Source organism: Nuphar pumila, chromosome 3 (assembly GCF_984573655.1).
Source record: "Nuphar pumila chromosome 3, dmNupPumi1.hap1.1, whole genome shotgun sequence".
NCBI lineage: Eukaryota > Viridiplantae > Streptophyta > Magnoliopsida > Nymphaeales > Nymphaeaceae > Nuphar > Nuphar pumila.
The window spans coordinates 61,523,561-61,546,605 of record NC_143251.1 but is presented as its reverse complement, the minus strand read 5'-3'; positions in this window follow the sequence as shown (position 1 = coordinate 61,546,605).

The window sequence follows — 23,045 nt, the reverse complement described above, 5'->3', positions numbered from 1 at the left end:
CATCATCGTCACGAGGCGGGCATGTGTAACGTGTTGGAATGTTAGGTTCAAAGTACATAGATGAGAAATTTAAAATCTCTTCTAAAGTGTATGCCTCACAAATCGAGCCTTCTACTCTTGCTTTATTACGAACCTTTTTTTTGAGGTCAAACATGCATCTGTCAAAAATATACATTTCAAATTTGAAATATCTGTCATTGAAGAGACAAATATAAGAAAACATATACCTTTCAAATGGGTACATCCATCGATATTGCATAGGGCCACCAACCCTTAGTTCATATGGCAAATGTATGATCAAATGTTTCATAACATCGAAAAATGCTGGCAGAAAAATCTTTTCTAGCAGACAAACAGTGGTGATGATAGAGTCCTCGAGATTCTTTACATCAGGTACTACGACTTCCGATGCACACAATGTTCTAAAAAATCTACTCAACTCAGACAATACCCCCATATAGGTTTGTCTAACATATCATGGAATGCTAGGGGTATCAATCGTTGCATAAAGATATGACAATCATGGCTCTTCAACCCATATAATTGTCCATCATCAATCTTCACAGCTCGAGCAATGTTAAAGACATATCCATCTGGAAATCTCAACTGTCTCAACCATTGACATACATGTCTCAACCCATATACTTTGCCTTTGGTTTCAGTACTTTGCCATTATACTCTTTGAGTTCCAATTCTGGTTTTCACATATTACTTTTAAATCCATATGGGCCTTCGGATTATCCTTCATTTTTCCTTTAACATTCATTACTGTATTGAACACATTATCAAACACATTTTTCTCCACATGCATCACATCCAAATTCCGTCATATCAATAGGGTCGACCAATATGGCAGTTCCCAAAAAATAGATTTCTTTGTCCAATTATGATCCTTCCCAAATCCAAGGAAGGGTGTCGGACTGTGGGCATCTGTTAATACACCTGGAAAGTATCACAATCTTATTAAAATCTCTATGCCAAACAATCTTGTGGATGAGCCTTCCATTTCAGTTGTGTCTGTTCTAAACGCATTCCTTTGTCGTCGGAACGGATGGTCGCTGGGTAGAAATTGTCGATGGCACTCAAACCAGCAAGGCTTCCTTCCACGCGTCAATCTAAAAGCTTTGGTATCCTCCATGCAATACGGACATGCCAACCTCCCATGTGTGCTCCAACCAGATAACATACCATACGCAGGGAAGTCATTGATTATCCATAGAACAACGACCTTCTTATTGAAATTTTGTTTTTTGTGGGCATCATACGTGGTAACACCGTCATCCCACAATACTTTTAGTTCATCAATTCATGTCCTTAAATATACATCAAGATTTTGTCCAGGTGAGGTCAGACTAGGGATCAACAGAGACAAGAAAAGATTTGGACGCTTCATACACAAGCTTGGTGGAAGGTTGTATGGAGTTACAAATACTGGCCAGCATGAGTATGAAATTGATCTACTCCCAAATGGATTAAATTCATCTGTATATAGATTAAGTCTAACATTTCTCACTTCTATTGCAAAGTTCTGATGAGTACGATCAAAGTGCTTCCAAGCTTCAACGTCAACAGGATGCGTGATCTCGTCTTCATCGTGTCAAACTTTATTTGCATGCCATCTCATGTGTTTAGCTGTCCTTGAAGACATATACAATTGTTGCAATCTAGAAGTGATAGGAAAGTAGCGGAGCGACTTGTATGAAACTTTCTTTGATCTCGTGCTACCATTGCCTCTTGTCTTTGGCTTGAACCGAGGATGCCCACATGATGGACATGATCTGCTATTTTCTTGATCTTTAAAATACAACATGGAGTGATTTGGACAAATATCTATCTTTTGATACCCCATACCTAAAGTGTTGACCATAACCTTCGTACGATAGAAATTTTGTAGCAATTTCTAATCTTTGGGCAACATACTCTTCACAATAGAGTACATACGGTCAAAACATGATTGACTCAAATTATACTCGAACTTCAAATTCAGTAGTTGAAGAACTACAGATAAGATAGTGTGACTCTCGCAACCGTTCCAAAGTGGCCCATCAGCATCTTTAAGTAAATAATAAAATCTACTAGCTGCATCGTTTGGTGATTCTTCATCTACTGCAGTTCTTACATCACTAGGACTCACAGCAGAACCCAGTTCTGTTCCTGCGACATCAAATATCAAATCCACATATGAATTATCGTGCACCACATTCACCCGTGCATCAAAATTGTTTCTAAATTCTTCTCCATGAAACGTCCAATTCTAATAATCACTCACAAAACCCTTCCTGTATAGGTGATGCCTAACACCATGAAATTCTACAAATTGATTATTCTTACAAATCTTGCAAAGACACCTAATCTGACCTATGGAATTCATTGTACTAACACTTGCCATTGTAAATTCAATAAAACTTTCAACACCATCCATATATTCATGCGATAACCCATTGTCAACTATCCTACGGTATATTCATTCACGATTTGCAGTCATTTTGTTGTATGATGTTACGAATAGCATCCTAATCAGTTAAAAGAGAACCATCAGAATGCTATGATGAAGAAAATATCAAATTTATCATGCAATATATGATGTCATACAATCACAAGAATTATGATGCATGCATTGATAACTTAATATTTTCATGTGCAAACTATTCATGACACGGTACATTCATTTGAAGCATGCTTTCATTATACAATTTAACATGGAATTCATAATCAAATTGAAAGTAACTACATGCAAGCATGAATACAATCACATCAAACATCACAATACATCGAAATCATTTATATCAAACAAATATCAAACATGTACCTGCAGCAAACACACTTCAATATCCTGCTAACTACTACCATGCCTAGCATGGAATCCGTACTCCAAAAATAAGAACACTTCTATTCTTATACATTAAAATCATGCTCAGCATGATCTCCAAACGCCAAGAAAGCAGTCCTAGATATCAACAACTAAGTGAGTGCGTGAACAGTAAAGTGTTACATCCAATAAATTAAATAACATGTGATGCGCTTGCATCACTTACTCACCACGGGTATTTACCCGATTTGCATTGTTTTTGTCACTTACTTAGCACGAGTGGCGGGGCACAAGCGGGTTCCGTTGAGAAATCTGCAAGAGACACTATGTTAAAATAAAGTCACCACCTGCCAAAAAAAAACCGAGGCAAGGTCGCCCTCCTGCCGGAAAAGCACTGGGAAACCCCCTGCCTGAATAAAAAAACGGCAGGAGGGTGTCCCCCTACCGAATAGAAAAATGAGGCATGAGAGCGACCCCTACCGAAAAAAACAAAACGAGACAGAGGTTGCCGCTCTGCCAAAAAAAAAGAGGCACGGGGGCGACCCTCTGCTCGAATAAAAAAATAAGGCAGGGGAGAGACCCCCTGTTGAAAAAAAAGTGGCACGGGGGCGACCCTCTGCCCGAATAAAAAAACGAGGCAGGGGGGCGACCCCCTGCCGAAAAAAAAATGAGACAGGGGGTCGCCCCCATGCCAAAAAAAAAGTGGCAGGAGGGCGACCCCCTGCCGGAAAAGCAAGGGGCGACCCCCTGCCCGAATAAAACAACGAGGCATAAGGGTCGACCCCTGCCCAAATAAAACAACAAGGCATGGGTCCACACCCCCTGCAGGGGAAAACAAAACGCGGCAGGGGTCGCCCCCCTGCCGAAAAAAAAACAAACGAGGCAGGAGGGTCGACCCCCTGCCGAAAAAAACAAAATGCGGCAGGGGGTCGCCCCCCCTGCCGGAAAAAACCAAATGCGGCAGGCGGCGACCCTTTGCCGAAAAAAATAAAATGAACGCGGTAGAGGGCGCCCCCCCTGTCGAAAAAAAAAACAGAAGGGGCAGGCGGGGGGCGACACCCCTGCTGGGGAAATTTTTTTTTTTTACCTGCGACGGGCGGCAGAATGGGGGGTGATGGGCGGTGGGCCGGGGAGCGACGGGCCGGGGAGTGCGTCGGTCGGCAGGGCGACAGGCCGGGCAGAACGAGGGGCGACAAATCGAGGAGTGCGCCAGGCGGCAGAGGAAGGCGTCGGGCCGGGCGGAACGAGGGGCGACGGGACGGGGAATGCGTCGGCCGGTGGAGGAAGGCGTCAGGCGGCGGGGGGGGGGGGGGGGACGGGCCGGGTGGCGAAGGAAGGCGTCGAGCGGCAGAGGTCGACGTCGGGAGGGTGGGAGAGAGGAAACAGGAAAAGAGGGAAAAGGGCTTTAGTTAGGGATTTACGCGAAAATTAGCGACGACTTTAGTGATGGAATTATTCTGTCGCCAAGCCATCATAAATTTATAGGAGCTTTTAGCGATGGAATATTTTCGTCGCTGATGTCGTTGCTAAGTAGCGACAGAAATCTTGCGTCGCCAAATCCGTTGCCAATCATCGCGTTTCTTGCGACAAAAATATGTCGTCGCTAATCCGTCGCTACGTAGCGACAAATTTAGCGACGGAAGGTTTTCGGTCGCTACATCCATCAACATTACAAATCTTAGTGACAGATTAGATTCTCTCGCTAATTCGATGCAAAGTTGTGACAGAAAAAAACCATCACTAATATCCGTCGCTACGTCACATTTTTCTTGTATTGTACTTAAGAGGAAGTAAATCCCCAACATAATATCTCCTATTTAAGTAAGAGAGGGCTTACTCACTAAAGAATAGAAAAATGAGTGAGAGCAAACCACTCTTGAAGCAAGCCGTAAATCATTCTCTCACACATTCATTTTATTCGATCCATCAATGGTATCAAAGTTGCAGTTTAGCAGTGTATGCAAGGTCATCTTTGGATCGCCGATTGACGCTGACGCTCAGAGTCACGAATCACCAATCAACGATTGCCAAAAAAATAAATCGGCAAAAACACGTCAGTGCTCTATGTTGTTTAGGCACATCAAACAGGTCATCAGATTTCAGTGACCCCTACTCCTAGCAGACCTTGACATGGGACTGCGTGTGAAAGTGAAAAAAACAAGTTTTTTTTCTATTTCAATTTTATTTTTGATTTGGGAAAACCCAATTTTTGTTTGTAAAGGAGGGATTTGACCCCCCGACCTCTATAACAATAACCAAGGGACCTACCATCTTTAAAAAAAAAACAGGTGTAAAACATGTAAAATTTCGGTAATTATCAAAATAAATAAATGCTAAAATTCTTTAAAATGAATACGATAGTATGATATGGATTTGATCCAAATGGATCTTGAATCTGAATAAGATCAAATGAATCCAGTAATTGGATTCAGTTAGGACAAGTGGATTCAAATCCTTGATGGATCCGAAATCCAATTTGAATTCAATTGGATCTCAATGGATCCAAATATGATCAAATCTCAATCAAGATCCAAAAATCTAGTTAGAGTTAAGAAGATCTAAAGTATAGACCCAACTCGGATTTGAGATCCGAATACCAACCCGATTGCAATTGGATCTTGATAGATCCAAATATCTTGTGGAACCTTATTCAAGACCCGAAAAGTGATTAATAAAATTTCGTAGGTGTGTAAAAGGAATCAGGAGGATCCACTTAGAAACGTGGAAGCCCGTCAAAGGAAAACATCAAACAAAAGCTTATATAAATTAATTCTGCCAAAACAAATAACAGAAGAGAGTGTGGTGTAGTGGTGAGGCTTGTTACCTCTTAGGGTTTGACGCAGGTTCAAAACCCACTGTGCGCACTTGCAACAAAGAAACATTGTTCCTTTTTATATAAAAATTAGAAATAGGCCCAAGCAGGTTTAAATAAAATAAATTTTGCACTACTTGCAATGAAATGTAACATAGCACACTGGTGGGGTTTGTTGTCCCTTTGGGAACGGACCTCAGTTTGAAACCCCTGTGTACTTGGTTTTTTGCATGAATACTTGCATTTTTACCTTTTTGAAAAAAAACTAAAAAAAAATGTGGGGCCAAAGAGCTTCTACGTTTTAGCCATTCCCAACGAAAAATGTGAGAGGAGATTTGCTACTCCATTTCACTTTTCCACATTTTTAGGGGAATCCCACCACAAGGGGAGGAAGGGTACCTAAAATGAAAAACAAAATTAGTTGAAAAAGCAAAAATCCAACTAAAAAGGAAGGGCAACTTAGGAAGGTGAGTGAGAAAAGGGAAATCGTTCATGGGTTGCACGGTTTCCACTTTTTTTCAAAAAAAGATTTTGATAACCTACTTTGAGGGAGATAAAGTAAAGGAGGGGCTTTCAGAAAATCGTGAAACCCACGATTTTGGTTCCACCATTTTCTCTCTCTCTCTAAGCCCTCCAAAAAACCACCATTGTTGCTGTGTGAGTTTTCTTTCCTCACCTTATGTAGGGCTTCAACTGAGAAGGAAGGAAGCAACATCATTTGCAAGCACGATTCTTCGAACTAAGGTAAGGGGTTAGTATCTATATGCATGTGTTCGGTGCCCTGTAGCACGAGTATGCTGCAACACCTTTCGATTGTATGTAAGGGTTATTAGATTCTTATGCTTATGCATGGTGCCATAATGTACTCGTATGCTGCATACCATCGAAATATATGTATGAAAACATATATATTCCGTCATGACATAAATTTTGAAAATAAACCCAGTGAATTTTTGCTTTGATCTATAAAAAAAATGTTGTGATATATGTTAAATCTGCAAGAAAAAAAATAAAACATGTATTTCATATCATATAGTGATTGTCGTATTTCGGTTAATTTTTGGATCTTTATGTATATCTGTGTCATAGCATCATCTATTCGATCAGTCCAAAATAGATAGATATATTTGCAAGGTTGTATCATACTTTGATTACTTTTAGAATACATAGGCATCATATTTTTGATTGATTATTTGGTATGCAAGTATAAGGAATCCAAAGAAGAAACACATGGTTGTGTCATATCTTGATTAAAAATAATAAGGATAATGATAATAATAATAATAGCTATATCCTTCATGTTTCAGAGTATGTTGTAAATTTTACCATTCATGTTTCAATGCATATTATATCACTCATGTTTTGATGCATGTTGTGAATCTGTCAAAGAAAGGATCATGTGCATATAGGTTTTCCTCATGATTCGATTCAAGTTGCAGTATATAAATAACCCATAGTTATGCTCATTCATGTTGTGATAAAATGTCATACCAGATCAGTTTTTTTTTTTTTAAATTATATATGTATATCCCACTCATGGATTGATTGTTTGTCAACACATACACACCAAAGGAAAATAAGCAGTTCATAATGGTTATGTAGAAAGTTTTCTTTTGGTCCACCGGCTCGACATACACCACTCATGGAGGATCGGAACCACACACGTTGGATCACCCGATCTGCATACACATGTAGGTGATTAGAAAATATATATATATACACAACCGAATAAGGTTGTGAGGTGGGCAGATGCTAGCATTCTTAATATTTTTTTTTGAATGTAGCTTCATGACTATTTAACATTTTGATTTAATGTTTTTATGATACAAAGGACCCATGTTTTTCTTAAAGATCATAGGTGTATGGCGACGATTAACTAATGCACATCAATCTACTAGATCGATGGATGCATGTTAGCTATTAAGTCTGAATATGCATGCCACGAGTTTTCAGAAGTCGTGAAATATGATTTAGATCTTTGAACCATGGGTATGAAAATAGCTTTAGCATGCCTGCCTATATTTTTCAATTCCATTTCTTGCATAGACTGAGGTTATTATACATATAAAGGTTTATTCGATTACACATGTTAGTGAATGGATTTCTTTACTAAAAAAAAATGTGAGTACCCATTGGCATGTGAGGCAGAAGCAAGAATGGGCAGGGGTCGGTTTGACCCCTAGCCTTGTTTTTGTGCCTTCATGACCATGGGTAGAATCAACCCAGTTGGTCGATATGCTCCTGGCCTGATCTAAGTTGACTCGGTAACCTAAGGAAGGCTGGCCCCGTACGGGATGCAGCTTGCACGACAGGGTGTGTCACTTCCTGCGGGTGCTAATGCGCTGCTGGCATTGCAGGTGTTACTGGCATTGCGGGTGCTAATGTGTTGTTGACATTGCATTGCAGGTGTTGATTGTGTTGCGGGCACTACAGGTGACGTTGGGGTGCTGCATGCCATGGGTTATGGCAGACAACAGGTCTGCCGCAACCAAGCATACTGATCATACATAAATTTTAGGGATATTTCATATAAAAATATGCATGATTTCATGAGAAAATGATTTAAAAACCCTATTTTACGCTAGTTTTGAGTAAATGAGCTAAAATGATTTAAAAATAGAAAATGCATGAAAAATAGCTTTATTTTATATTTTAATGCATATTTTAGTTTTTGACATAATTGTGGTAGTTTTAGTTTTAAAAATAATAATAAAATTTAGAGTTAAAATAGAGATAGTTAGATTTTTTTTTTCAAAATATAGGCAAAAAGAGGTGTTTTGTAAATATCTTGTTGTAGATGAGGTTGTAAAATGTAAAATGAAAAAAATATTAGGAGTTAGAAAATTATCTTTTTCTTCTCTCAAATTCCTTTAAAAACCCCACGAATGGGAGAGAAGAGGGGCTTTTCACGAATTGCATGTTGCCCTCCTTTCTTCCCCTTCCTCTACACTTCTTCTTCCTTTTCTTCTCCCACTTTCTCTCATCTTTCCCCTTCCTTCTTTTAGGTGGAGATACTCAGCCCGGCAACAACAATCGTGGAGGTCACTTCTCTTCTAACCCCTCCGGTTATGGTCAACATCTCACCTTCATCTTCTTCCCTTCTCATCATCTTCTTCTTATCATTCCTCCTTCTAATTCTTATTAGAGTAGTTAAGCTGAGAGAAAAATCAACAGAAAGTGACATCGTAGATTAATTTTCATTTGATTCTGCATTTTAGCATTCATGATTTATTCTGAAAAATGTTTTGTTTTAGTTAAATATGCATCATTTCATTTTCAGATTGCATTTCAATCTTAAATCATATGCATTGTTTTAGTTTTAATTTTGAGTTCATCGCATGTTAGCATCAGCATCATTAGGAGATAAAGTTTTGAAATCCGATCGATTGATCGAATTGTGCTTTACTAATTTTTTTTCGGCAATCAATAGTGATTTGTGTGAAGGTTAATCGATCATCCGATCGATTATCATTTTTTGGAAATCAATTGTATATTTTCCAGCAACAGAGGCCGATTTGTGTGAAAGATTAACAATTGGATATGAATGACAATCATCTATAAGGGATCAATAAACATTTGCCTCCGACGATAATCTAGATTTGTTTTGGCGATGATCTGGATCATCTAATGAGAATCCGACGATAGTCTGATCATCGAATTAGTGTTTGCTTGTGTGAAGAATCAACACGATCAACTGATCTACTGAGCTCCGGCATTGATCGGAGTTCTGGATTGATTTTCTTCCATCAAAATTCTGTTGATCACCGTGACTGAGAATCCGACGATAATCGGCTGAATTGATTTCCTGTATCAATCAGAGAACTGGATTAATTCCAGCCGATTGAAATCTTGTTGAACTCTATTGCTGGCTGGAATCCCTTGTTTAAGCGCGATTCACTTCACGTTTATCGTGAAGATGTGAAACATACATTTTCCTTCTTGAGCCAACGTGAAATTCAATTCACGATTTTTTTTTCAGTGAATGCTGTTGCTATTTAAAATTCCAATGAACATTGATTAAATGATTTTAGGAATTCTTCTGAGTTTCCTATTATCTTCTGAGCCTTCCAGATAGATGTTAGTCGATGAAATTCCTGTTTTCATTTGTTGTATTTCTTCTTCCTTGATTTCATGCTTTTCAAGTAATTTCCTGGTTTTCCTGTTTGTATTTCAATCGTGTTCTCTGTTTTGTTCATCTCCAGAGTTCTTGTTTTTCATTTGTTGATTTAATTTTCTGTTTGATTCATCGTTTCCCTGTTTTACAAATCCTTGAATTCCTGTTTTGATTTCATATGCTTTCGTAATTAGTTTACTTTCCTTTAGATACTAGTTAATTGAGTATTAGTTAGTTGCTAGTTAAGTAAGATAATTAGCATTTGTACTTAGTTCGTAATTAGTAGTTAGTTAGTTAGATTTAATTAGAAATAATTTTTCATTGTTCTTAGATTTCTTTGATGATTTCATATTTTAGCATTTAGCTAGTTTAGTGTAAGTTCTACTTCTATCTTGTGTACTGCTCGTGTTCTTTTGATTTGTGCAAGATCGCACAGGAGTGGAACGGAAGTGATCGGGTGACACGGAAACACAAGAGTAGAAGATTTTTGTTTTTATTTTAGAATTAGGAATTTAATTTTGGGTTTGTAAATAAAGTCTTTTAAGCCTTCTATGTAGGGTGTTCATTCATTGTAATAGCCAAGTAGTTTACTTTTCTTCGTACTTTTTTCATTTCGACAATAAAGAATAGTTTAGTTATTTGTTTGAATACAAAATATTCCCGTTCCCTGAGTTTGACCCGGTCTCTACCACTAGTGAGAACCGACTTTTATATTTTTGGTGTCTGGCTTTCATTGGATTTTTATTAAAAACATTGTTTTAAAAATTATTTTCCAAAACTTACACCAAATTTTTGGCGCCGTTGCCAAGAAACGGTGAAATACGAGTATTCACTTTATTGCCTTATGTTTTTTCTCGTATTTTAGGTTGTTAGTTTAATTCAGTTCTTTAATTAGGATTGTTTAGTTGATTAATTATGATTGTTTAGTTTGCTTTTCGCATTTAGGCTTAGAACCACGTGTGTGCATACCGTAGAGACAAGCTTACTTTTCTGCACAACCCACCCTTCAGGATTCCCTTAGAAGTGACTGTGTACGATTGGTACCATGCACATAGATTTCATTTTCGCAAATTCTCTGCTGAGTGCAATTGCATGGTGCCTGTTTATTTCTTGTTTTCAGTATTTGTTTATGTTACTCACTTTGTGGTTTGTGTGGTTTGGTCGCTAGCGCGTTAGTTAGGTAGAAAAACCCAAATTAAGACGGTTGTTGCACCGGTCTACCCTTTGGTGCATGCACGGGCGACGCTCGCTTGAATCCGAGCTTGCCAAATTTGTTGAGGACCTCAAGTCTTTCTTTAGGAGAGCCCATCAATCTAGCCCCATGGCTAAAGATCAGCAGTTGATCCGTCCTCTTAGGGAGTACTTCATACCCAACACATATACTCCCACCTCCTGCATCACAATACCTGATGTAGGAATGAACCACTTTAAGATTAAGGCCAGTGTGATCCAAATGCTACCTTCGTTTTATGGCCTTAGTAATGAAGACCCATATCATCATCTCGATGAGTTCCTTGAGATTTGCTCGACAGTGCAAATCAACAATTTTGAAGACGATGCTATGAGGTTGACCTTATTCCCCTTCTCTCTGAAGGACAAAGCTAAGCATTGGCTGAAGGCGTTAGATACTGTTCAAATTACCACTTGGGAACATATGCAAAGAGAGTTCTTAAAAAAATATTTTCCAATTGGTAAGATGAATTAGTATCGAAAAGCCATCACCAACTTTTCACAAATAGAGGGGGAAATGTTTTACGAAACTTGGGAGAGGATGAATGATCTTCTCCGCAAGTGTCTCCACCACCAGGTGCCTCGCTGACAACTGATACAATATTTCTACGACAGTCTTACTGAGAAGAACTGTCAAATGGTTGATTCATTGTGTGGGAGCACTTTTATGCTCAAGAATGAGGATGAGGCTTTGTCTTTATTTGAGACCTTGAGTGAGAACACGATGCATCATGCATTGTCTTCACAGCTCGATAGGACCACATCTGTGCCTAGTGGTCCTAGAAAAGTTAGGATTTCTGAAGAAGGGTCCAAGCGAGATTTGCAAACCAAGGTCGACCTGTTGACTAGGAAATTAGATCAATTCCTAGCAAATTCTTTGCGAAGTCCAGTAGGAAGAGTGTGCGAGCTATGCGCTAGCTCTGCACACTGTGTTTTTGAGTGTCTGACAACACCGCTATATCTTGAATTCGTTTAGAAGCAGATGAATGTTGCCCAAGGTTTCGCTAGACCCGTGCATGATCCATTTACACTCACATATAACCCGAGATGACGAAACCACCCCAATTTTGACCCACCCCACCAGCCCTCTCAAACACAGCACATACATGGTAACCTTCCATAAGGTTACTCGCGTCCCACATTGCCACAGGTCCACCCCCAGTATAGTCTGCCTTCTCCTCAGGAGCCGACATCGTGCACATCATTTCAGGAGAAGATGTTAGAGACCTTTTCTGATATTAAGGCCACTCTTTGTTTCCATACTCAATCAATAACGAAGCTAGAGACTCAAATGGGACAGTTGGCTCAGGCCTTCAACAGGCAAAGCGGGGGGAGCCTATCTAGTCAGTCTGTTGTCATCCCAAAGGGAAGGGATTCCATGTAATTTGATTTGTACCCCACAGATTCACATCCTGCGCAGGTCAATTTTGTTACATCCCTTAGGAATGGGAAGGCGTGTCACCCCATTCAGGAATCGATTCATGAACCCAATGTCATACCCACTGAAGAGTCAATCTCTTCCATTAGTCCTCAGGAGAAGGGGCAAGGCCCACAGTTTCTGCAATCATCATATAGTCACCGAGTCCCAGTCTCCCTGGTATTCATACCGCCGATTACTTTTAGCAAGCAAGAGATGCAAATGCAAAAGATGCTTGACCTAGTCAAGTAGGATCATGACCACCACTTGTTTGAGGTTGCATATATCGATAGTCGATCGGTCCTAGACTCTCCTTTTGAGAGTAGTCTCCCAAAGGAGACTAACCTCTGTTCTTCCTGTAGCGAGAGTCATAATATTACCTTTAGGGGTCCAGTAGGCGGGGACACAGTGCATAGTGTCACAGATGACACTCTTTTCTTTAGAGATCCAAATTGAGCGAGACTTCATGTCCATTGATCTCATGGACGATGAAGGGTTTTTTTTTGGGATCCGTCTGACTGAGGACGTAAAACTTAGCGCTTTATGGGAGACAATCCATATGTATGATGTACCATTAGTAGCTTTAGTATTTTTTCTGTTTCTAGGTAGTTTTTCTTCATGAGCGTCAAGCCTAGATCATGTATGCATTGTATTCTTTTGCATATTTCTATGAGTTATAAACTGTGAGACAGGTGAAACCTATGCAGAGCCATTCATATGCAGTATCAGGTAAGGTTCCACAATGTGGATCAGGTGACCTCTACCCTTTTCTCCCATTCACTTCGTTCTCATATGCATTCACTTAGTTTCATGCAAGCATGGGGGAGTTCCACTGAGGACAATGTCATTCAAGCATGGGGGAGGGTGTAGTTTTTATACCCAAATTTTTCATGTCTTTGTACTTGCATGTTTGATGTCAACTCATGAAAATTGGGCTTTTAAGGAACGAGTTTGAACTTATATGACTGCTTTGCAACATCCAATGTTTTTAAAGAATTTTTAAGCCCCACAAAATTTTTTTTCTGACACGAATCTAGAAAACCGGGGTTGTTTATGTGGATTTCAAATAAATGATTATAGATTCATGTTAGAGTCTATTTTGAATCACAAGTATGAATATGCACAGTTTTATTTTTGAAAACTAAGCAAATGAACAATATTGCATTTATGAGCTCAAAAAATGAAAAAGAGCATGTGTTTAGTTGTTTCATATCTTTGTACTTCCTAGTAGCTGGGCTTAGACACAAGTTGAAGTGTTTGAGTTCCATGTTGAAAAGGATAACGAAGGAAGTCAATTCTTTGTCTACGTTGATATCTGTGGCCTATTTTGTTCGAGCAAGTAGAGCCTGAGGGGTGTTTACAACTGGTTCCCTAAAGCCATTTGGTTTGGGAGCCACTGGTCTGAAAGCCCGTTACATGGACTTTATAGAGAGCCTAATAGATATTGACATTGCACATGACAGAGAAGTAGACTATACGTAAACTATAAAAAATTGAAGGTCTAGTGACTCGATCAATTAAGTCTGAGGGATACTTTGTATCTGGTGCCCTAAGGTCATCTGATCTGGGAGTCACTGACCCAAAGATCGTTACATGAGTCACGAAAACTTGAAATTTGATATAGTGCTCAATAAAAGAAAAAAATGTGTGAAAAATTGAAAATCAAGAAAAAGAAAAAGAAAAGAGCGAAAAAGAGAAAAGTTCATTGTTTAGAAGCAAATATTGAGAAAACCTATGCATAACACATATGAGTCAAAATAAGTAAATAATAACATGTATATATTTGAATTTCTGCAAATGAAACATAAATGATTATGTTATTTTGAAAAGTGAAAGAAAATGTTTTATTATGTGGTGGCAGGTACAAGACTCTAATCATGTTTTGATAATGCAATAACATAAAATATTTATGAAAACAAACTCCTTAACTGCCTAATGCTTTGTGTTCTAAAATTTTTATGCATACATGACAAAGATGTTTGTGGGTAGCATCACTGCAAACCCTCACGAGACCTTACTCGTCCACTGGGGTAACCCAGGGGTTAAAAGGGCTTATTGCATGTGCTAAATGCAATCGTGATTCCTACGAAAGTGAGTTAGTGATAGTTTGATTTCTTGCATTTTTCGAGTTTGCTCGAGGACTAGCAAAACATAAGCATGGGGGTATTTGATCGTGCATATATTTTTGGGATATTTCATATAAAAATATGCATGATTTCATGAGAAAATGATTTAAAAACCCTATTTTACGCTAGTTTTGAGTAAATGAGCTAAAATGATTTAAAAATAGAAAATGCATGAAAAATAGCTTTATTTTATATTTTAATACATATTTTAGTTTTTGACATAATTGTGGTAGTTTTAGTTTTAAAAATAATAAAAAAAATTAGAGTTAAAATAGAGATAGTTAGATTTTTTCAAAAATATAGGCAAAAAGAGGTGTTTTGTAAATATCTTGTTGTAGATGAGGTTGTAAAATATAAAATGAAAAAATATTAGGAGTTAGAAAATTATCTTTTTCTTCTCTCAAATTCCTTTAAAAACCCCACGAATGGGAGGGAAGAGGGGCTTTTCACTAATTGCCTGTTGCCCTCCTTTCTTCCCCTTCCTCTACACTTCTTCTTCCTCTTCTTCTCCTTCTCCCACTTTCTCTCATCTTTCCCCTTCCTTCTTTTCGGTGGAGATACTCAGCTCGGCAACAACAATCGTGGAGGTCACTTCTCTTCTAACCCCTCCAGTTATGGTCAACATCACACCTTCATCTTCTTCCCTTCTCATCATCTTCTTCTTATCGTTCCTCCTTCTAATTCTTATTAGAGTAGTTAAGTTGAGAGAAAAATCAACAGAAAGTGACATCGTAGATTAATTTTCATTTGATTCTGCATTTTAGCATTCATGATTTATTCTGAAAAATGTTTTGTTTTAGTTAAATATGCATCATTTCATTTTCAGATTGCATTTCAATCTTAAATCATATGCATTGTTTTAGTTTTAATTTTGAGTTCATCGCATGTTAGCATCAACATCATCAGGAGATAAAGTTTTGAAATCCGATCAATTGATCGAATTGTGCTTTACTGATTTTTTTTTCGGCAATCAATAGTGATTTGTGTGAAGGTTAATCGATCATCTGATCAATTATCATTTTTTTTTTAAATCAATTGTATATTTTCCAGCAACAGAGGCCGATTTGTGTGAAGGATTAACAATTGGATCTGAATGACAATCATCTATAAGGGATCGATAAACATTTGCCTCCGGCGATAATCTGGATTTGTTTTGGCAATGATCTGGATCATCTAATGAGAATCCGACGATAGTCTGATCATCGGATTAGTGTTTGCTTGTGTGAAGAATCAGCACGATCACCTGATCTACTGAGCTCCAGCATTGATCGGAGTTCTGGATTGATTTTCTTCCATCAAAATTCTGTTAATCACCGTGACTGAGAATCCGACGATAATCGGCTGAATTGATTTCCTGTATCAATCAGAGAACTGGATTAATTCCAGCTGATTGAAATCTTGTTGAACTCTTTTGCTGGCTGGAATCCCTTGCTTAAGCCCGATTCACTTCACGTTTATTGTGAAGATGTGAAACATACGTTTTCCTTCTTGAGCCAACGTGAAATTCAGTTCACGATTTTTTTTTCAGTGAATGTTGTTGCTGTTTAAAATTCTGATGAACATTGATTAAATGATTTTAGGAATTCTTCTGAGTTTCCAATTATCTTCTGAGCCTTCCAGATAGATGTTAGTCGATGAAATTCCTGTTTTCATTTGTTGTATTTCTTCTTCCTTGATTTCATGTTTTTCAAGTAATTTCCTAGTTTTCATGTTTGTATTTCAATCATGTTCTCTATTTTGTTCATCTCCAGAGTTCTTGTTTTTCATTTGTTGATTTAATTTTCTGTTTGATTCATCGTTTCCCTGTTTTACAAATCCTTGAATTCCTGTTTTGATTTCATATGCTTTCGTAATTAGTTTACTTTCCTTTAGATACTAGTTAATTGAGTATTAGTTAGTTGTTAGTTAAGTAAGATAATTAGCATTTATACTTAGTTTGTAATTAGTAGTTAGTTAGTTAGATTTAATTAGAAATCATTTTTTATTGTTCTTAGATTTCTTTCATGATTTCATATTTTAGCATTTAGCTAGTTTAGTATAAGTTCTACTTCTATCTCGTGTACTGCTCGTGTTCTTTTGATTTGTGCAGGATCGCACAGGAGTGGAGCGAAAACGATCCAGTGACACAAAAACACAAGAGTAGAAGATTTTTGTTTTTATTTTAGAATTAGGAATTTAATTGTGGGTTTGTAAATATAGTCTTTTAAGCCCTCTACGTAGGGTGTTCATTCATTGTAATAGCCAAGTAGTTTACTTTTCTTCATACTTTTTTCATTTCGGCAATAAAGAATAGTTTAGTTATTTGTTTGAATACAAAATATTCTTGTTCTCTAAGTTCGACCCGATCTCTACCACTAGTGAGAACCGGTTTTTATATTTTTGGTGTCTAGCTTTCATTGGATTTTCATTAAAAACATTGTTTTAAAAATCATTTTCCAAAACTCACACCACATACCTCTTTGAACCAGGTGATGTCAAGGCGATGGGTGTTCACTTAGTGACAGGTGTGCAGTAGGACCAGTAATGGTCAGCCACTACCCCATCTACAGATACATATATATATATATATATATATATATATATTAAAACCTTTTTAGAGGCAAAGGGTTGACACGATTTTTAAATGATAAATGCTCAAATTTGCAAAACCTCAATTTTATACATACCCTCATTTTATTCGACAATCTAAAAAAAAATAGAAAATTTGGGTTGTTTTGACCATTATAGTGTAAGCAGACACACTTTTGCAAAAGTTGCATTTTTGCACTGTTTGTTCCTGAAATGAATGTTTATCTCATTCTCGCGTTGTGAAATGCCAATTATACTTGTTATTTTTCTTATAAATGATTTGTGTGTTACCGTTGAGATTCACTATTATGCATATACTCAGAGTAGGTTGATGCGCACATACATTGGCTATGGCAAAAGCTCACTTTAGTGCACATGTTTAGATAGCATGATGATTTTATTATATGCTTATAAAAAGAATGTCATATGTTGATGAAGGTGGCAAATGAATGAGATGTCAATGACGTATTCATGTCGCACATGGTTTTATATGTAATTGACATATGAAGGTTACGACCAATGTTTCAATGCATGAACTGCCTGTTGTTAAATGCATATTTTTGTTATAATTGCACAAATAAGAAAAACTACAAGGGCACGGTAGTACAACATTGAAACTGAGCATGGCAAATCTGTGTGGTGCCATATGGGCACTTATGATGCTAATTGATTTGCATATAATTACATCATGATTGCATGTAAATTTTATGACATGTCTTGTGTCGATTGATTTATGCTTGTTCTTCAAAAAATCATATAATAAAGAACGTTTTCCATGTTGTGATCATGTGAAAGCTCAAAACCGAGCTTGTGGTCTTGCAAGACCATTGTAGTGCCATACGAGCACTTATGAAAAGTTTTACTTGAGACATGCCTTATGAGTGCATGGTCAGTGGGGTACGAAACGTACACCCGAGCTAAAAAATGAAACTTTAAAATGCTATAAGTATAAGTACTCGACTCAAAGTTGAGCCAAAATTCTGAGAAATTATGGTTGGTGGCTATTAGGCTTTCGATGGGTAATGTGCATACATTGACATCACCCCGAGTGTGGGTTAGGGTTTTTGGAAATCCGTTGTGGTGCAATGACTAGCATACAAAAACAAATAAGAATGAAAAATATGCACACATAACCTAACTGTCGGATTCTGGGTATACCTGAAAGATGGTATATGTTACCGGTTTTTCGGGATACTGAGTATACCTGACAATGATATATGTTACTGGTTTCCCAAGGTTTTGGGTATACTTGAAAGATGGTGTATGTTACTGGACCCATATTCTATCTTGGAGAGGGTAGATGATACAAACTCTGTGGGACATTTATATTTTTTGTGAGAGCTAGGCGTCTCACCCGATCCTCAGTCCTTAGAGTTAGAGGATCAGGACTACCAATGCGTCATAGGTGGTAGATCCAAGTCTTCTGCAGAAGTTAGAGGGTGCATCCTAATTCTAGTTCTAGCCACTGTGGAGTACTCTCTTGATCGTGGATTGTCTTCTTTGGATATCCGTACACCTAGTCATACAGGTTATTAAATAATAGACCTCCGTATGGTCTCGGTCCGATACGATGTCGAATGCTTGTGCATACCCACAGGGTAATTAACAAGAGAAACATAAAGTTAGTACACTTTTGAAAGTCTTCAAGTACACACACAATGCTTGATGTTGCATTTGTTATAATATGATTGTGATTCACTCATATGATACATAGCTTAACAATATTTTCCTTTACATTCAAATGTGATAATCTAAATGTGATTCATTCATATGATATTTCACTCGTGGATGTCTTTCCTTTACGTAGTAAATCATGAAATGCTGAAATTTAGTGCACCGTACATTCAGAACTGGTTTAAATGGTTGTCATTTCTTATATATGTATTGCACATATACTTGTATACATGACACTAAGTATATTCATATAGATATTTTGCTTCTTTCTAAGACGGGATAGTCTGACCCCTTCTGAATTAATATTTTCAGGAAACATATAAAGATGAGCAATTGCAGTCGTCGTGCAAACAAGCCATGAGACCATATCTTCTTTGGATGTCTTGAGGAACTCTGACTTTAAAAAATTCATTAAATTTATCATTTATTACTTGTAAAATTTCATGGCAAGATTTTAATTCGCCTAATGTTATTGAGTCTGTGCTATCACCTGTAACCCTCCCAAATTATTTGACTCAGGGATTAATAAAATATTTTCGTTATGGTTTAAGAAAAAAAAATTATTCCAAAACTTTCGAGTTAAATATTTGGGGCGTTACAATTATGGTATCAGAGCAGGACAAGAATATATGGCTCATGACCTTCCAGCGACCCTGCAAGAGCTATGTAAGTATATAGTATTTGATTTTTTTTTTTGCTTGAAGAAATTGATTTACTGTATAAAGATCGAGAACCTAGATATATGCTAGGAACATCATTCGATATATGTTATGATCAAGATAGGCGAGAGACTTATGTTATGTTGTTTGTTTGAGTAGATGTTTTGAGAAGCTATGTGTGACGATCTCCTTGATTCACTAAACAACTTAACTATGGTTGTGACACAACATGCAACCACAATGCCAAGTCAGGATGAATAACGAAGAATCTTTAAATAGTAAACTAGAATAAAAATATAATCTAAGAATTTTTTCTATTTATGTGGAAATAAAAGTGAATGTTTTGGAATTGAATTTCAATTAGATGATTATAAGTCTTAACATTTAGATTTGACTAATTTAAATTCTTATAATCATATGCAATGATATCTAAGATTTATCAAAGGTAGAATTCACTTAACACCAGACTTTAATCAAATCCTATCAGGAATATAGGATCTGATGAATCAAAATTAGATACGCGTTGAACACTGAATCATATATGAGTCAATTGATATCTTTATGTCATATATCACTTCCTATTAAATAAAGGCTATGCCACTATAGATTCAGAAAGAGATTTTATATACCAGAATAGGACTTTACATACATACTCTAAACGAGACACGAGGTTCAAATTTTAATTTATTTTGAAGCTCTCATTTGGAATAACACGCATACTATGGTCCATTGTATAGTGATAAGGAAACCACATGGATGAGCATTATAAGATTTTGCACAAAGCATAAATGAGAACATTATTTATTTAAACGGGACATGCTTCTCTTCTCATAGTGTTATAACTAACAATGAAAAAAATAATAATAATATAGAATAAAACACATAGATTGGATCTTTGAAATTACCTGAGAGATTTTCATTGGATAACATATGAGGAAAACCCAAAATTTTAAAATACAAGAAAGATACTCTAGTCTAGTTGTTTAGTCCTTATAGCGAATTTTGAGGACAAAATTCCTTTTTAGGGAGAAAGGATGTAAAACCTGCAAAATTTTGATAATTATTGAAATAAATAAATGTTAAAATTCTTTAAAATGAATATGATATTATGATATGGATTTGATCTAAATAGATCTTGAATCCGAATAAGATCAAATTAATCCAGTAATTGGATTCAGTTAGGATAAGTGGATTCAGATCCTTGATGGATCTGAAATCCAATTTGAATTCATTTGGATCTCAATGGATCCAAATATGATCAAATCTCAATCAAGATCCAAACATCTAGTTAGAGAGTTCAGAAGATCTAAAGTATAGTCTCAACTCGGATTTGAGATCCGAATCCCAACCTGATTGCAATTGGATCTCGATAGATCCAAATATCTTGTGGAACCTTATTCAAGACCCGAAAAGCGATTAATAAAATTTTGTAGGTGTGTAAGAGGAGGATCCACTTAGAAACGTAGAAGCCCGTCAAAGGGAAACATCAAACAAAAGCTTATATAAATTAATTCTGCCAAAATAACTAATGGAAGAGAGTGTGGTGTAGTGGTGAGGCTTGTTACCTCTTAGGGTTTGACGCAGGTTCAAAACCCACTGTGCGCACTTGCAACAAAGAAACATTGTTCCTTTTTATATAAAAATCGGAAATAGGCCCAAGCAGGTTTAAATAAAATAAATTTTGCACTACTTGCAATGAAATATAACATAGCATAGTGGTGGGGTTTGTTGTCCCTTTGGGAACGGACCTCAGTTCGAAACCCCATGTGTACTTGGCTTTTTGCATGAATTACTTGCAATTTTACCTTTTTGAAAAAAGTAAAAAAAATGTGGGGCCAAAGAGCTTCTATGTTTTAGCCATTCTCAACGAAAAATGTGAGAGGAGATTTGCTACTCCATTTCACTTTTCCAAATTTTTAGGGGAATCCCACCACAGGAGGAGGAAGGGTACCGAAAATGAAAAACAAAATTAGTTGGAAAAACAAAAATCCAACTGAGGAGGGGCCACTTAGGAAGGTGAGTGAGAAAAGGGAAATCGTGCATCGGCTGCACGGTTTCCACTTTTTAAAAAAAAAAAAAGATTTTGATAACCTACTTTGAGGGAGATAAAGTAGGGGAGGGGCTTTGAGAAAATCGTGAAACCCACGATTTTGGCTCCACCATTTTCTCTCTCTCCCTTCCCTCTCTAAGCCCTCCAAAGAACCACCATTATTGTTGTGTGAGTTTTCTTTCCTCACCTTACGTGGGACTTCAACCGAGAAGGAAGGAAGCAACGTTATCTGCAGGCACGATTCTTTGAACTAAGGTAAGGGGTTAGTATCTATATGCATGTGTTCGGTGCCCTGTAGCACGAATATGCTGCAACACCATTTGATTATATGTAAGGGTTATTAGATTCTTATGCCTATGCATGGTGCCATAGTGTACTCGTATGCTTCATACCATCGAAATATATGTATGAAAATATATATATTCCATCATGACATAAATTTTGAAAATAGACCCAGTGATTTTTTGCTTTGATCTATACAAAAAAAATGTTGTGATATATGTTATATCTGTAAGAAAAAAAAACAAAACATGTATTTCATATCATATAGTGATTGTTGTATTTTGGTTTATTTTTGGATCTTTATGCATATCCATGTCATAGCTTGATCTATTCAATCAGTCCAAAATAGATAGATATGCATGGTTGTATCATACTTTGATTACTTTTAGAATACATAGGCAACATATTTTTTATTGATTATTAGGTATGCAAGTCTAAGGAATCCAAAAAAGAAATACACGGCTGTGTCATATCTTGATTAAAAATAATAAGGATAATGATAATAATAATAATAGTTATATCCTCCATGTTTCAGAGTATGTTGTAAATTTTACCATTCATGTTTCAATGCATATTATATCACTCATGTTTTGATGCATGTTGTGAATCTGTCAAAGAAAGGATCATGTGCATATAGGTTTTCCTCATGATTCGATTCAAGTTGCAGATCAGTCACTTATGTTTTCATTTTTTTTGGGTGATGCATGCAATCTGCTGTATATAAATAACCCATAGTTATGCTTATTCATGTTGTGATAAAATGTCATACCAGATCAGTTTTTTTTTTTTAAATTTATATATGTATATCCCACTCAAGGATTGATTGTTTGTCAACACATACACACCAAAGGAAAATAAGCAGTTCATAATGGTTATGTAGAAAGTTTTTTTTTTTTGGTCCATCGGCTCAGCATACACCACTCATGGAGGATCATAAAAACACATGTTGGATCACCCGATCTGCATACACGTGTAGGTGATTAGAAAAAATATATATATACAAAACCGAATCAGGTTGTCAGGTGGACAAATGCTAGCATTCTTAATATTTTTTTTTCGAATGTAGCTTCATGACTATTTAACGTTTTGATTTAATGTTTTTATGATACAAAGGACCCATGTTTTTCTTAAAGATCATAGGTGTATGGCGATGATTAACTAATGCACATCAGTCTACTAGATCGATGGATGCATGTTAGCTATTAAGTCTGAATATGCATGCCACAAGTTTTCAGAAATCGTGAAATATGATTTAGATCTTTGAACCATGGGTATGAAAATAGCTTTAACATGCTTGCCTATAT